We start from the raw sequence: 12,665 nt of genomic DNA on the forward strand, positions 1-12,665 counted from the left end.
CACTTTAAACCAAATGAAGTGTGGGAATGGGTACATGCTCATGGAATTCTCTGGTCCTACCATGTTCCCCATCATCCAGAGGCAGCTGGGTTGATAGAACGGTGGAATTGCCTTTTGAAGACCCAATTATGTTGCCAACTAGGTGGTAATACCTTGTAAGGCAATGTTCTCCAGAAGGTCGTGCATGCTCTAAATCAGTATCCACTCTATGGTGCTGTTTTTCCCATAGCCAGGATTCAAGGGGTGGAAATGGGAGCGGCACCATTCACTATCACCCCTAGTGATCCACTAGGAAAATTTTTGCTCCTTGTTCCTGAAACCTTAAGCTCTGCTAGTCTATAGATCTTAGTTTCAAAAGGAGGAATACTCCTACCAGGAGACACAGCAATGATTCCACTGAAGTTAAGACTACCACCTGGCCACTTTGGGCTTCTCATGCCACTGAGTCATCAGGCACAAAAGGGGATTATTGTTTGGTCTTGAGTGATTGATCCTGACTATCAAGGGGAAATAGGATTTCAGCTACATGATGGAGATAAAGAAGACTTTTCCTGGAATATAAGAGATCCCTTAGGGCATCACTTAGTACTACCACGCCCTCTGATTAAAGTCCCAATCCAGGCAGGACTACCAACGGCCCAGAAACTTCAGGGATGAAAGTCTGGGTCACCTCATTTGGCAAACCACCATGGCCAGCTAAAGTGCTTACTGAGGGTAAAGAGGACATCGAATGGGTAGTAGCAGAAGATAGTGATAAAGCTGTATTGTTCATGTTATAGAATTTAAGTCATAGGATATGAAGTTTAAGAATGAATGTTATCTAAGGATTTACAATATATTCTGGAGAGATGTAGTACATTCCCAGTTGTACACAGGACAGTTGAGTATTATTAGGCGAAACGTATGTCTGTTATTGTGTTCTATTTGAAAATTAAGCATGTTTCAAGGTGATGTGTATAGCTGTCAAGTTGACAAGGTGTGGACAATGATGGTTAGGTTCTGGTGTCATCCTGCTCAAGTAATTATGCCCAGTTGTCTGGTCAGGCTAGCACTGGCCTGACCATTGCTGCAAGGATATGTCGTGGCTGGCTGATATTAAATCTAATACACCAGAAGGCTGGTGTATTAAATCATCAGTCAGTTGATTGCATCTGTGGCTGATTACATGTGATAAACTAAAGCATGTCTCCCACAATGAGATAATCCCATCAGTTGATGGTTTTTAAGGAAGAAGAGAGATTCTTACTGTTTCTTCAGCCAGTGAGCCTCTCCTTAAGAGTTCATCCAGACCTTCATTGGAGCCACCAGCTTCACAGCCTGACCTACAGATTTTGGACTCTTCAATTACCACAATTGAGAGAAAACTTTGTAAATCTCATATTTATGTATCTCTCCTGTTGATTCTGTTTCTCTAGAGAACCCTGATTAACACACCTAGACAGGGAAATTAGCCACTTTCCAGGTAACCTAAGAGAGTACTGGGCAAACTGAACTTTTCCAGGAGATATGAATAGGGAAGAAAGGAATACAATTGCCTGATGCCACTTCAAGCTCAAATTAATGCTCTGACTTCCTGAGAATGCCTCCTCCCTCCTCCTCTTCCCTTCTCTTCTCCTCCTATCATCACAACAGCTAACATTGATTAGGAACTCATATATGGCCAGCCCTGTGCTAAGCACTTTGTTTCAGTGACTTCATCTGATCATCACAACAACTCTGCTGTTTTTAGGAGGCTCCTCCCAAGCCCTGTGATCCTGGTTGCCAGGATTCTTATTGTCTCTCATCTCAAATTCAGCCATCATCCTAGTGTAAATGTGTCTTATAGCATCAAAAACAGATCACAGAGCTTTTTAACTTTGATTGCTCTTTTATAGTATTACAGAAGGCAATCCCATGGATTGTTTGGCTATGGAGTGTCACCAATATGCAAATCCTTCTTGAACAACTCTCCCACTCCCACCCATGGAACGCTGTCTGACTTATTCCCAAGATTTCTCCATCTAGGCAGAAAATGTCGCACAGGAAGGTTGGCCTGAATACCCAAACTGCTTTCCCAAAACCCATATACTATTGCTTCCCCTTGCTATATCTGATGTTTCTCCAATGGCTGTCCTGAAGTTAACCTCGAGGTCTTCTTCTCCCCATATCTCCCCATTAGGGGAATGAGGCAAAGATTCAGCCAGCTGAGGGCTTATGTGAGGCTCAGAATATCTGAGTTTAAGGTTCATGGATTTTAAGCATGCATTCCTGAGTAAATGTTAGCACTCATGTCTGATCTTTCTAGTCTGATAAGCTGCCTGCACATTTTCCTAGAACTACAGGAAAGTAAACTGAGGCCTTGAGAGGTTATCTGATCTCAAGCCAGTCTCCTGTTTGGCCATTTGGTTGTCTAAAGCAAGCAGGATATATGACCCTATGTTCTCCCATTAAGTAGCCTGTGAGACTCCATCTCTCCCCTCCCACTCCACTAACATTTTCTCCCATGACACTGGCCTGGGGAACTTGACCACTGCATAAGCCCAATACTAGTGGAGACACTGAAGTTTTCGATCTTTGCTTCCATTCTGACTGGTCCATCTCTATCAAATTGCTTTTAAGGTTGAGGTCTACTGGCCCCTGAGAACTGTAAGTTAGAACTACCACACTTGTTAGAACTACCAAGTGTGGCAGAGAGAAAGCACTGGAGTAAGAGTCACACAGAGGGATTTGAATCCTGATTCTACCATCTAGTAGTGATTATGCCACTAATACTTAACCACACAGCTTCTACAACTAGAAAATGGAAACAATAATGTCATTCTCACGGGGAAGTTTCAAAGTCTGTCTAAACATCACCCATCAGAGATAGTAATAATTACATTTATTCAGGGTCTGCTAAGTTCTACATATTTCAATACGAGTAGTCAGATGAAGCTATTCAGAAGCAAATGACATCTTAGTCTGTTAGAACAGATGTAAAATGTATCTCGAAGGAAGTGCTAGTCTTGCCTTCGCAGCTTTTCATTTTAAGAAGTTATCAACAAAGAAGAGAGCATAAAAGAGGATGAGGTCCAGAAGATTAGGGCCTGGAATATGCTCATCCATTTAAGAAAAATTTACTGAGCCATTGATACTATTCTATAAGATAAAGGTCTAGCCAAATACCTGCCCTCTCGGAGGCTCCAAATTTATCCCAAGCTGCTTCTCATATGTGGCTCCCAACATCCTCCCAAGTTTGTACTTTGATCTGCAAAGCCTCTGGCACTCTCTGACCTCATCTTCTACCATTCCTCTCTCTGACAGTTCTGACACATTGTCTTTCTTGCTTGTTCTTGAAAACACCAAGACTTTAAAACCTTAGTTGTATGAGTCTGTTATTCCATTTCAAGATTCTTCAAATATTATACTGCCTACCAATCTTTTATTTTTTGGCTTTTATCTACCTTCCTCAAATAGGTTTATATCAGTGTTTCTAATCTCGCTTGAAAATACCTAAGCGGCAGAGATTGTGACTAGCAAGATTTGTTTGAGAGGATTTGATATTTACTTTAAAGAAATGATAATCGTGATGAGGTCTTTCTTGCCATTGCTGTACTCTTGGTGCCTAGGACAGTCCCTGTGTCATAGTGGGCAATCATTGTGGGATAACTGAATATGGGAAGTTACTAGGACAAGAATACAAAATTATGATGCCTTCCATATCTTTTTTTGTTGTTGTTTCTACTCTATGATTTACTCAAGTCACATCTAAATGTATTTTCCTTTAAGTGAATTATTTGAAGGTAAATATAAATAGGGCCAGGAACTTTTCACTGACTAGTGGTTCTAACCACACTGATTGGAATACAATATTACCTTCTTAAAAACCAGCATCTACCCCAGCTGTGCAGACTGCTCCAGATGGTTCTGCCTTCGAATTTCCTGATGCTGATGATGCTTTGGCCCCAGGAGAGGTCATCCCCTATCTGGTGGCTTTACTCCAATTTATGGATATTTTATGAAAAGCTACATCCTGTAGGCCTTCCAACATGTCCAGCAAAAATTTCTTGCACTAAAGGTAAGGAAATGAATAACAGTATTAAAGTCTCAGAGGGGTTATTAAATGCAGAGAGAAGACCAGCTGTTCACCATTCCTTCTGAATCTGTAACAAGAAGAAAAATTACTGAAATCACAACAGGCAAGATGGAAGTTGAACAGGTAGAAAAGATGCTTCAGATAAAGGATTATGGGGTCATGGAAGAAAAAAGTTGAAGAATGTCTTCCTCTGGAGAATTTGAAATTGAGTGTAGACATACATTGGTCTAGGTTGATTTAGTCATAGGTCACTTTGAAGATAGACTGTATACTATCCTCACTAACCCAAAATGATCTTGAATATTTCAAAGCTTCCATCAAAATTTAAGGATAATTTTGCACATGAAAATGAACTTTGTCTTTAATTATAATGAATGATCCATTTTGCTTCAGGGAGAGGAATAAAGGATAAGTAGGAGTGGAAACTCAACAATTATGGCAACTTAATATGTAACTATCAAAAACTGATTTTCTCACGTCAATTACATCTATAAGCAAATGACAAAAAAACTCCTTACTTGAAAAGACTCAAAATTCTCCAAAATATTAAAGATCTTTTACAGTTGACATCATAAATGCAATGCAAGTAATTTGGCACACCCAATGGTGCCTTGTACCCTAAATAAAGGGTGTTTTAGGGGAATAATTCTTTTAGTCAAATTTTTAGCAATGACAGACAGATCCATAACAATGTGGGGAAAAAAGTCCTGGTCTTTGAGGCCTGAGACTCATGTTCTCTCCCAGCATTGGCAAGTTGATACATTTTTCAGTATCTAAATTTTTTGTAATAGTAAGTCCATTCACTTTCTCAATCTTCATTTCTTTTCTGGTAACTGGACAATCGTGATATTGCTGTCTTCCTTTCAATGTGTTATAAGGATCAAATAAGATAGCATAGTCAAAACCATCATACATAGTAAAGTTTCAGTATTAGTATTATTTTTCCAAGGAAGCATTTTTCCCTCCTCCCTAAATACAAGCAACATTTTAGGTCTTAATATTTCTTCCCTTAGTGACTTATCCAAAAAATTAAAGAAGCTTACTTTCAGCAGGTTTGGCCTACCTCCCAACAAAGCCTAAATGATTAAACAGATTACTCTAGCTCCTACCATGAGTGAGAGCTCATGCCCCGTTGCTTGGCAGAACTATTTTGGAGCATGGTGAAAAAACTCAGAGGGGATACTATGTGTGTGTCATATGAAAATGGGTGTGTCTAGCCAGCTTTAAAGTCCTCATATCCTCAGCATGGCACAAATAAGCCAAGCCACTGGGCTTGAAGTAACCCCACAGTGGGACGACAGACAACCTTAACCAGAGTGGATCATTGCCATGACCAGAAGGGCCTCCCCAAAGTTCTGGTGCTCTTAAGACCAGGGAACCCCAGAATGTCAAATTTACTTTCCAACCACTCTAGAGGGTCAGGGCATCAGAGCTGCACTTATGCTGATTTAAAGAAAACAAGCGCAGTATTTCTTGCACACCTGAGATTTGGGGCTAATAGTCAGACCTCTAATCAACAGCATACCCAGGATTAAAGATCAGCCCTACACATGAACTGGGAATTTCCTAAAATAAACTGAAGAGGTAAAGTTATTTCTGGAAGTCTGAGGAGGTTTCAGGGAGACAGAATTCTGCAAGGAGAATGATCACAGAGAAAAGAAATCTCTCAGATCACAGAGCAAATGAGACATGAGCTAGGTATGAGGCAAAATAAACTAGGCACTGAGCTAGGGGGTACTGAGCTAGTGGCATATATTTGTCCTTTCTGGATGTAGCCATGAAGCAGTGAATTGTGAGCAAGTCTCATCCATAGTGTGACACTCTGTCTCTATCAAACCCTGGACATGGGGTTTTTGATTTTCCCCACCATTCTAGATCCTTACCCTGTGTTTTATGCTGCCCTCTCCTGCCGCCCTTTTTTATGCTGTCCTCCCTTCTACTGTAAAGGATCAGGATAGTCAAAGATGTAATTCATATTAAGGTGTTAAAGGAGAGTTATGTTTGAAAAAATCAAGAAAAGGATAAATAAATCCATCTGGAAATATTTCATCCATTAGAATATTGATAAGATATAATTTTGTTTCTTATCAATGAGCTCCAGAAGGAGCTACTTGTACAAACTATTCCTAGACCACTGTTTGTCAAAGTTGTCTGAAGACCCCCTCGTAAGAATGACTTGGGGCAAAAACAAATACAAAAAAATAAATTTAAATAAATTTAAAAATTAAAAAAAAGAAAAAATTAAAGGACAAATATAAAAATAAATATTAACAGAAAGAATGACTTGGGGCATTTGTTAAAATGTAGATATCTTGTTCCCACCTTATAAACACTTAATCACAGTCTCTGAGGTTGGAGCCCAGTAATCAACATAAACAAGCATCCCACAATAAAATGTGAGGACTCTTACCTACTTAAACAGTAAACACTCTCTCTTTTCTGACTTAATATCTTGACCATACCTTTATTTAGCACATATTATCCTGCATGATAACTGTTTGCATATCTTTGAATTTTGTCATGGATAAAGATGGTGAGAAAGGAAACAAGTGGGGAACTAGAAAGCCCTGATATAATAGCATCGATTATACCTCATAGGATGATTGGGAGAATTTAATGAGTTTAATACACCATACAAAGCAAATAGCACAGTGTTAATTCTCTTCCCCCTTCATTCCTTTACACTTCCCATGAACATACTAGCTATGAGTTCTTAAGGGCAGGGCAGGGAGTTTGTTCTAACTTGTTCATCCTTGCTGTGGAACTTACAGTAGAGTCTGGCACATAAATGGTGCTCAGTCATTATTTGCTGAATGGTTGAATTCATGAATGAGTTCATGGTGGTGACTACATGGCCACAACATTGGTGACTTGAATACGTTAGTTGCCCTGAAAATGGCTTTTGAATGAAAAAATAAATGACTCAAGATTATCAATGCATGATGTATGCTTCTTCCCTGCTTTGTCAATGTTGAGAGAGAAAGAGAGAGATATTAAATGAGTGCATGAGGGCAGGCCACGGTGGCTCAGCAGGTAAGAATGCTTGCCTGCCATGCCCAAGGACCCGGGTTTGATTCCCGGTGCCTGCCCATGTAAAAAAAAAAATTTTTAAATGAGTGCATGAACATATGTACAAACACATTTACACTTTAAGGAACTCATAATAGTTGTTTTAACGGGCCACTCATTGCTTTGTGGGTGAATGAAAGAAAACCAAAAATGTAGACGAATAGTTCACACATCAATTGGATTTTATGGGCTACAAGAAGTCAAAATAATGAATTTGAACCTTACTTGAGATTCAGTGGAATGGCTAGAAGCATTGCAAAGGATATAAACTGTTCAGGTAAATGACTCTGAAATTCCGTTCCACCATATCCAGTTCCACATTTTACCTAAAATCAACAAAATGGAGTAAGGAAAGCTCTGGAGACTGAGGGCAGGTGGCTGTTCCAGAAGCAGAAGTGGCCTCATTTCTTTCCTGTTTGAGTCCAAATGCTGTCATTTATAGAAAAAGGCAGCTGGTGAGGAGAGGATGCTGGATACAATGAAAAAGCCCAACATGTACATGTATATGAACAAAGAGACTGTGCCTAAATAAACTTAGAGTGGAAAAAAAAACATATGTCAGAGGAATGGAGAGTTGAATTAGGGCCTCAAAGAACTGGGGAGGAAATGGAAAGGACTTTAGGAAGGCTGTGAGGCAGAAGGGTAATGCCTCCATAGAATGAATGGAATCATTCAAAAGCCCAGATTGTCCTGCCTTGTCCCCTCCCACTCCATAAATTTATAGCTGGTAAAGATGTCCAAAGGCAAATAGTTGATGCCAAAAGCACTGTTCAATTCAGCTAGGTTAGTGAAAATACCAGACAACTTAATAAAGAACTTCGCCAAATTAGTTATATTAAATTCAGATAGGCAATGTCACCACATGATAGACTAGGTTTATCACTATTCTCATTAGTTTCCCAGGATCTGGATGGCATTGCTGGAGACAGGTATCCAGAAGCTAGTTAGGTTAGAGAACTTGCCCATAGTTCAATTAAGATAAAGGCCACCCATGAAAATTTGTGATATACGTTAGTGTTCTGGTTTGCTAGCTACCAGAATGCAACACACCAGAGATGGATTGGCTTTTAATAAAAGGGGATTTATTTAGTTAAAACTGTAAAGTTCTTCAGAGGAAAGGCAGCTAACTTTCAACTAAAGTTCTTTCTTATATGGGAGGGCACAGGGGCAATCTCTGCTGGCCTCCTTTCCAGGCCCATAGGTTCCAACAACTTTCCCCAGGGTGATTCTTTTCCACATCTCCAAAAGCCTGGGCTGAGCTGTGAGTGCTGAGATGAGGTATGCTGAGCTGCTTGGGCTGTGCTATGTTGAATTCTCTCATTTAAGCTTCCAGCCAATTAAATCAAACCTCATTCGTTGCAGCAGGCATGTCTCCTAGCTGACTGCAGATGTAATCAGCAAAAGATGAGCTTCACATACCATTGGCTCATGTCTATAGCAATAGAACTAGGCACCTTCACCTGGCCAAGTTGACACTTGAACCTAACTGCCACAGTTAGTGAGGTAGAGTGGTGTCAAATCGTAGGAGGGTCTATGGTATCAAATGGTAGGAGGGTCTATATGTCAGGCTGAATCACCCTTCTTTTGTTTCTTCTCTACTTGATTTTAACAGGGACTGGAAAAACACTGAGGTTCCTCATCCAATCAAAAGGCTATCTACTACCAGTAATTTCAGTTATATATGTGTATATTATATATCAGCTGATCCACTGTGTCAGGATAAATCTTTCTCTACCAACTGCCTTCAAACTTAACCACCATCCCCAAAAAGCACAATGAACATCAGTCAACTTCTGAACTTTGTGTCAAAATGGAACAGAGACAGAATACCAATCCTGTGGAAATTGTTGAGATGGGAGCATGAGAGTGCCCTTGGGAACCTGGAGTAGAAGTAGTAGTGAAGAATGTGGTCTGTGTTCACTTATATGTATAAGGAAAAATGGGACAGCCAATTCATTTCCCAAGAATAATTTATTTTCAAGGCCCAATCTCTCATGCCAATCTATTTTAGAGATATATGAAATGTTAATGTGAGTCACATTGTCTGGTATAAAAAGTGTCTAAGGAAAGTATCTGAATAAAATGTGGGTTCTGTAAAGAACATTGTACAGGGCTCTCAAAAATCAGCTTGAGGGGCGGGCCACGGTGGCTCAACAGGCAGAGGTCTTGTCTGCCATGCTGGAGAGACCCTGGTTCGATTCCCGGTGCCTTGCCATGCAAAAAAAAAAAAAAAAATCAACTTGTGGAGGGCTTATCCAAAGGATGTGGGAACCTACCTGAAGAAACTCCCAATGACCAAAGCTGAAAAAAAAATAAGTAATTATAGTATTGGGTCATAACCCAAAGAATAAAATAGATATACATGAGTCCAAACTGACATATATAAATGATTGAATAAATAAATGAGAGAAGACAAATCTTCCTAAGAGAAAAATTCCAAAACATAGATGTAGAAGGAATCATGGAAATAAGAAATCACCATTAGAACACTGCAGTAATAGGGGTGACAGGCTGGATTTATAGATGAATGGTAAAATTAGTAAATGAAACATTGAGAAGAAATAGGAAATTTACATAGCCTGAAAGGATCTCCCCCAAAATCTTTATTAATTACCATGGTGGTTTTAACATACATCCATAAATTCTCTAGTACTCCTCTCTCCAGGAGGTAAAGCTTAATTCCCTTCATTTGAGAGCTATTTGGACTTAGTGACTCACTTCTAACCAATACAGTATGGAAAGGGACAAACAGTAACCCGGCAGACCCCACTTTAACCAAGGTTAACATCTCCAGCAATAAGTCATGTTGATATCATGTAAACCCTAATATGATGCGATGAAAAGAGCATTTCACCTCTGTGATATTCTTCCCAAATATATACAACCTTAGTTTAATCATGAAAAACATCAGACAAACCCAAATTCAGGGACTGTCTACCAAGATACCTGGCTAGTACTCTTTAAAAGTGTCAAAGTGATGATAATCAAGGAAAGACTGAGAAGCACAAAGATTGGAAGACACTAAAAAAACATTATGACTAACTGGATCACGGTATCCTGGATTGGATTGTGGAACAGATAAGGGATATTAAGAGAAAAACTGATGAAATTCCAATGAAGTTAGTAATTTAGTTAATATTGCTGTACCAATGTTAATTTCCTAGTTTTAACAAGTATGCCACAGTTATATAAAATTTAAGCATTAGGAGAAGCTTAGAGAAGCATATAGAGGAACTGAATGTGCCATCCTTACAACTCCTGTGTGGCAAAAATATGAAATATAAAATAATAATAGGGCGGGCCACAGTGGCTCAGCAGGCAGAGTTCTCCTGCCACGCCAGAGACCCGGGTTTAATTCCCGGTGCCTGCCCATGCAAATAAATAAATAAATAAATAAATAAATAAATAAATAAATAAATAAATAAAATAATAATAAATCAGCATGTAGAAACTGTTGTAATCTCTGCCCTCATACTCCTAATCCAGCAAAGAAGAAAGGCACAGCACACAAAAAAACTGTAAGAGCAAAACCTACTCAGTAATACATGAGTGCATGAGTGTATTGCACTTAAGTCTTGTGCATACAGTGCCTAAGGTTATCCCCTCTATACCCCTATAAGGTGGCAAAGCTTCAGAAACCCCCTTAAAATATGAAGAAACTTCATAAAAAATTAGATGACTTGTTTAAACTCATACAACTGGCTATGGATGAGTGACCCCTAGAAACCAGGATTCTTAAATCTTTGACCTTTCAAGCTTCCAATATAACATGACACTTCTGAAAAAATATTTTATTAAATTCAAGTATAAATTATACATAGTAAAATTTATCCTTTTTTATTGTACCATTCTAAGAGTTTTGATAAGAATATTCAGTCATATAAAACCGCCACAGTCAAGATAAAGAATAGTCAGATTTCCAATTCTGGACAAGATGAAGTAACAATAGCAGATTTACTCTCTAACCTGAAACAACCAAGAAAATACAGACAAAATACATGAAACAACAGGTTTCAAGACAGTGGACATCAGGCAAAAAAGGATCAAGATCCCTGAGAAATGGGAACGAATGAGGTGAGCCCTAAAATTGCCCGTTTATTGAATTCAGAGTTTATAGGCTTTAGAACAGAGTAGAAAAAACCAGGTAGAGCCCAGGAGATTCCTGAGTTGAGGAGATGGAGCTGGGAGTCAAGAGACTAAGGAGGCTAGAGTTCATAGGGCAGAGTACTAGAGACGAGAGCTGCGCAAAGGAAACCTACCGAGGGTTCCCACAAAGACTCAGCACAGTATCAACACCTGTATGTGAGGAAACTAGCTGATGCCAGACAAAAAATCACCTGAAAGGATCAGAAGGAACAATACTGGAAGTTTACACAGTGCTGGGAATAATGTCTATTCCCTCCAGCCAGACTGGAAACCTCATAATTCACAGAGCATCTAGTAGAGCACTTGGAAGGGTCTTAACTCAGGAGCGGAGAATAATCAGACCTAGGATAAATGCTGCTCTGGTCCCACCCAACAAATTCAAAAAGCAAAACTTGAAAGGATCAAATTGCTTACAAATAACTTAGCCTACCATAACAATGCACAAGAATATTTATAGAAGTACAAAAATATTCAGCATCCAACATAATAAAATTCACAAACTTTAAAATGCAATCAAATATTATTTGCTTACAAAGAAACAGGAACATATGACCCATAAAGAGGGGAAAAAGTCAATGGACATCAACCCAGAGCTGACACAGATGTTTGAATTAATAAATTCACTAAAAAGTTGTTTTTACATTGTATTCCATATGTTCAAAAGCTTAAGTAAAGACATGGGTGATAAATAAACCTAAATCACATTTATATATATGGAAAGCTCAATATCTGAAATGAAAAATACAGAGTATGGGATAAATGGGAGACTGGATTTTACAAAAGAAAAGATTAGTAAACTTGAAGACAGAGTGATAGCAACTATCCAAATGAAATACAGAGTGAAATCATAATTTTTTAATAAATGAAAATGTGCCATGGGAAAAATCCAAATGGTAGTTATAGTACCTAAAGGAGAGGGCCAGGAGAGATAGGGAAAAAATCTGAAAAAAAAACAATGGTCAAAATTTTCACAAATTTGATGAAACTTTTAAATACAAAGAACCAGAATCTCACCAACATCAAGCACAAGAAACGTGAAAAAAAAAACACCCAACCAAACCAAAACCACTCATAATCAAATTGCTCAAAACCAATGACAAAGAGAAAAATATAAAAGCAAAAGGAGAAAAAAAATACATGTTTTGTGCAGGAGAAAAAAAGATGGGGATGACAGCAGGTTTCTCATCAGAAGCAATGTAATGAGAAGACCTTGGAGTAAAATCTTTAAAGTATTGAAAGAAAAACAATAATCCCTAAAAATTCTATATCTAGTGAAAAAAATCTTTCAAAAACAAAGTGAAATGATGGAAACCCATGCAAGAAATGTTAAAAGAAGTCCTTCAAGCAAAAGGAAAATTATGTCATATGGTAATATGGCTCTACAAAAAGGAATGAA

At 38.6% G+C, this 12,665-nt stretch overlaps 1 long non-coding RNA gene across 1 annotated transcript in view; it reads right to left on the bottom strand.

Annotated features, from left to right (window-relative positions):
* Positions 1-665: 665 nt before the first annotated feature.
* The window catches only part of LOC143678079 (uncharacterized), a 121,482-nt gene continuing 109,482 nt past the window's right edge, over positions 666-12,665 (bottom strand). Inside the window, exon 4 of the long non-coding RNA XR_013173045.1 lies at positions 666-7,449. This is a non-coding gene — a long non-coding RNA (uncharacterized LOC143678079). The remainder of the gene's footprint in view (positions 7,450-12,665) is intronic.

The sequence above is a fragment of the Tamandua tetradactyla genome, chromosome 3 (assembly GCF_023851605.1).
Source record: "Tamandua tetradactyla isolate mTamTet1 chromosome 3, mTamTet1.pri, whole genome shotgun sequence".
Classification (NCBI taxonomy): domain Eukaryota; kingdom Metazoa; phylum Chordata; class Mammalia; order Pilosa; family Myrmecophagidae; genus Tamandua; species Tamandua tetradactyla.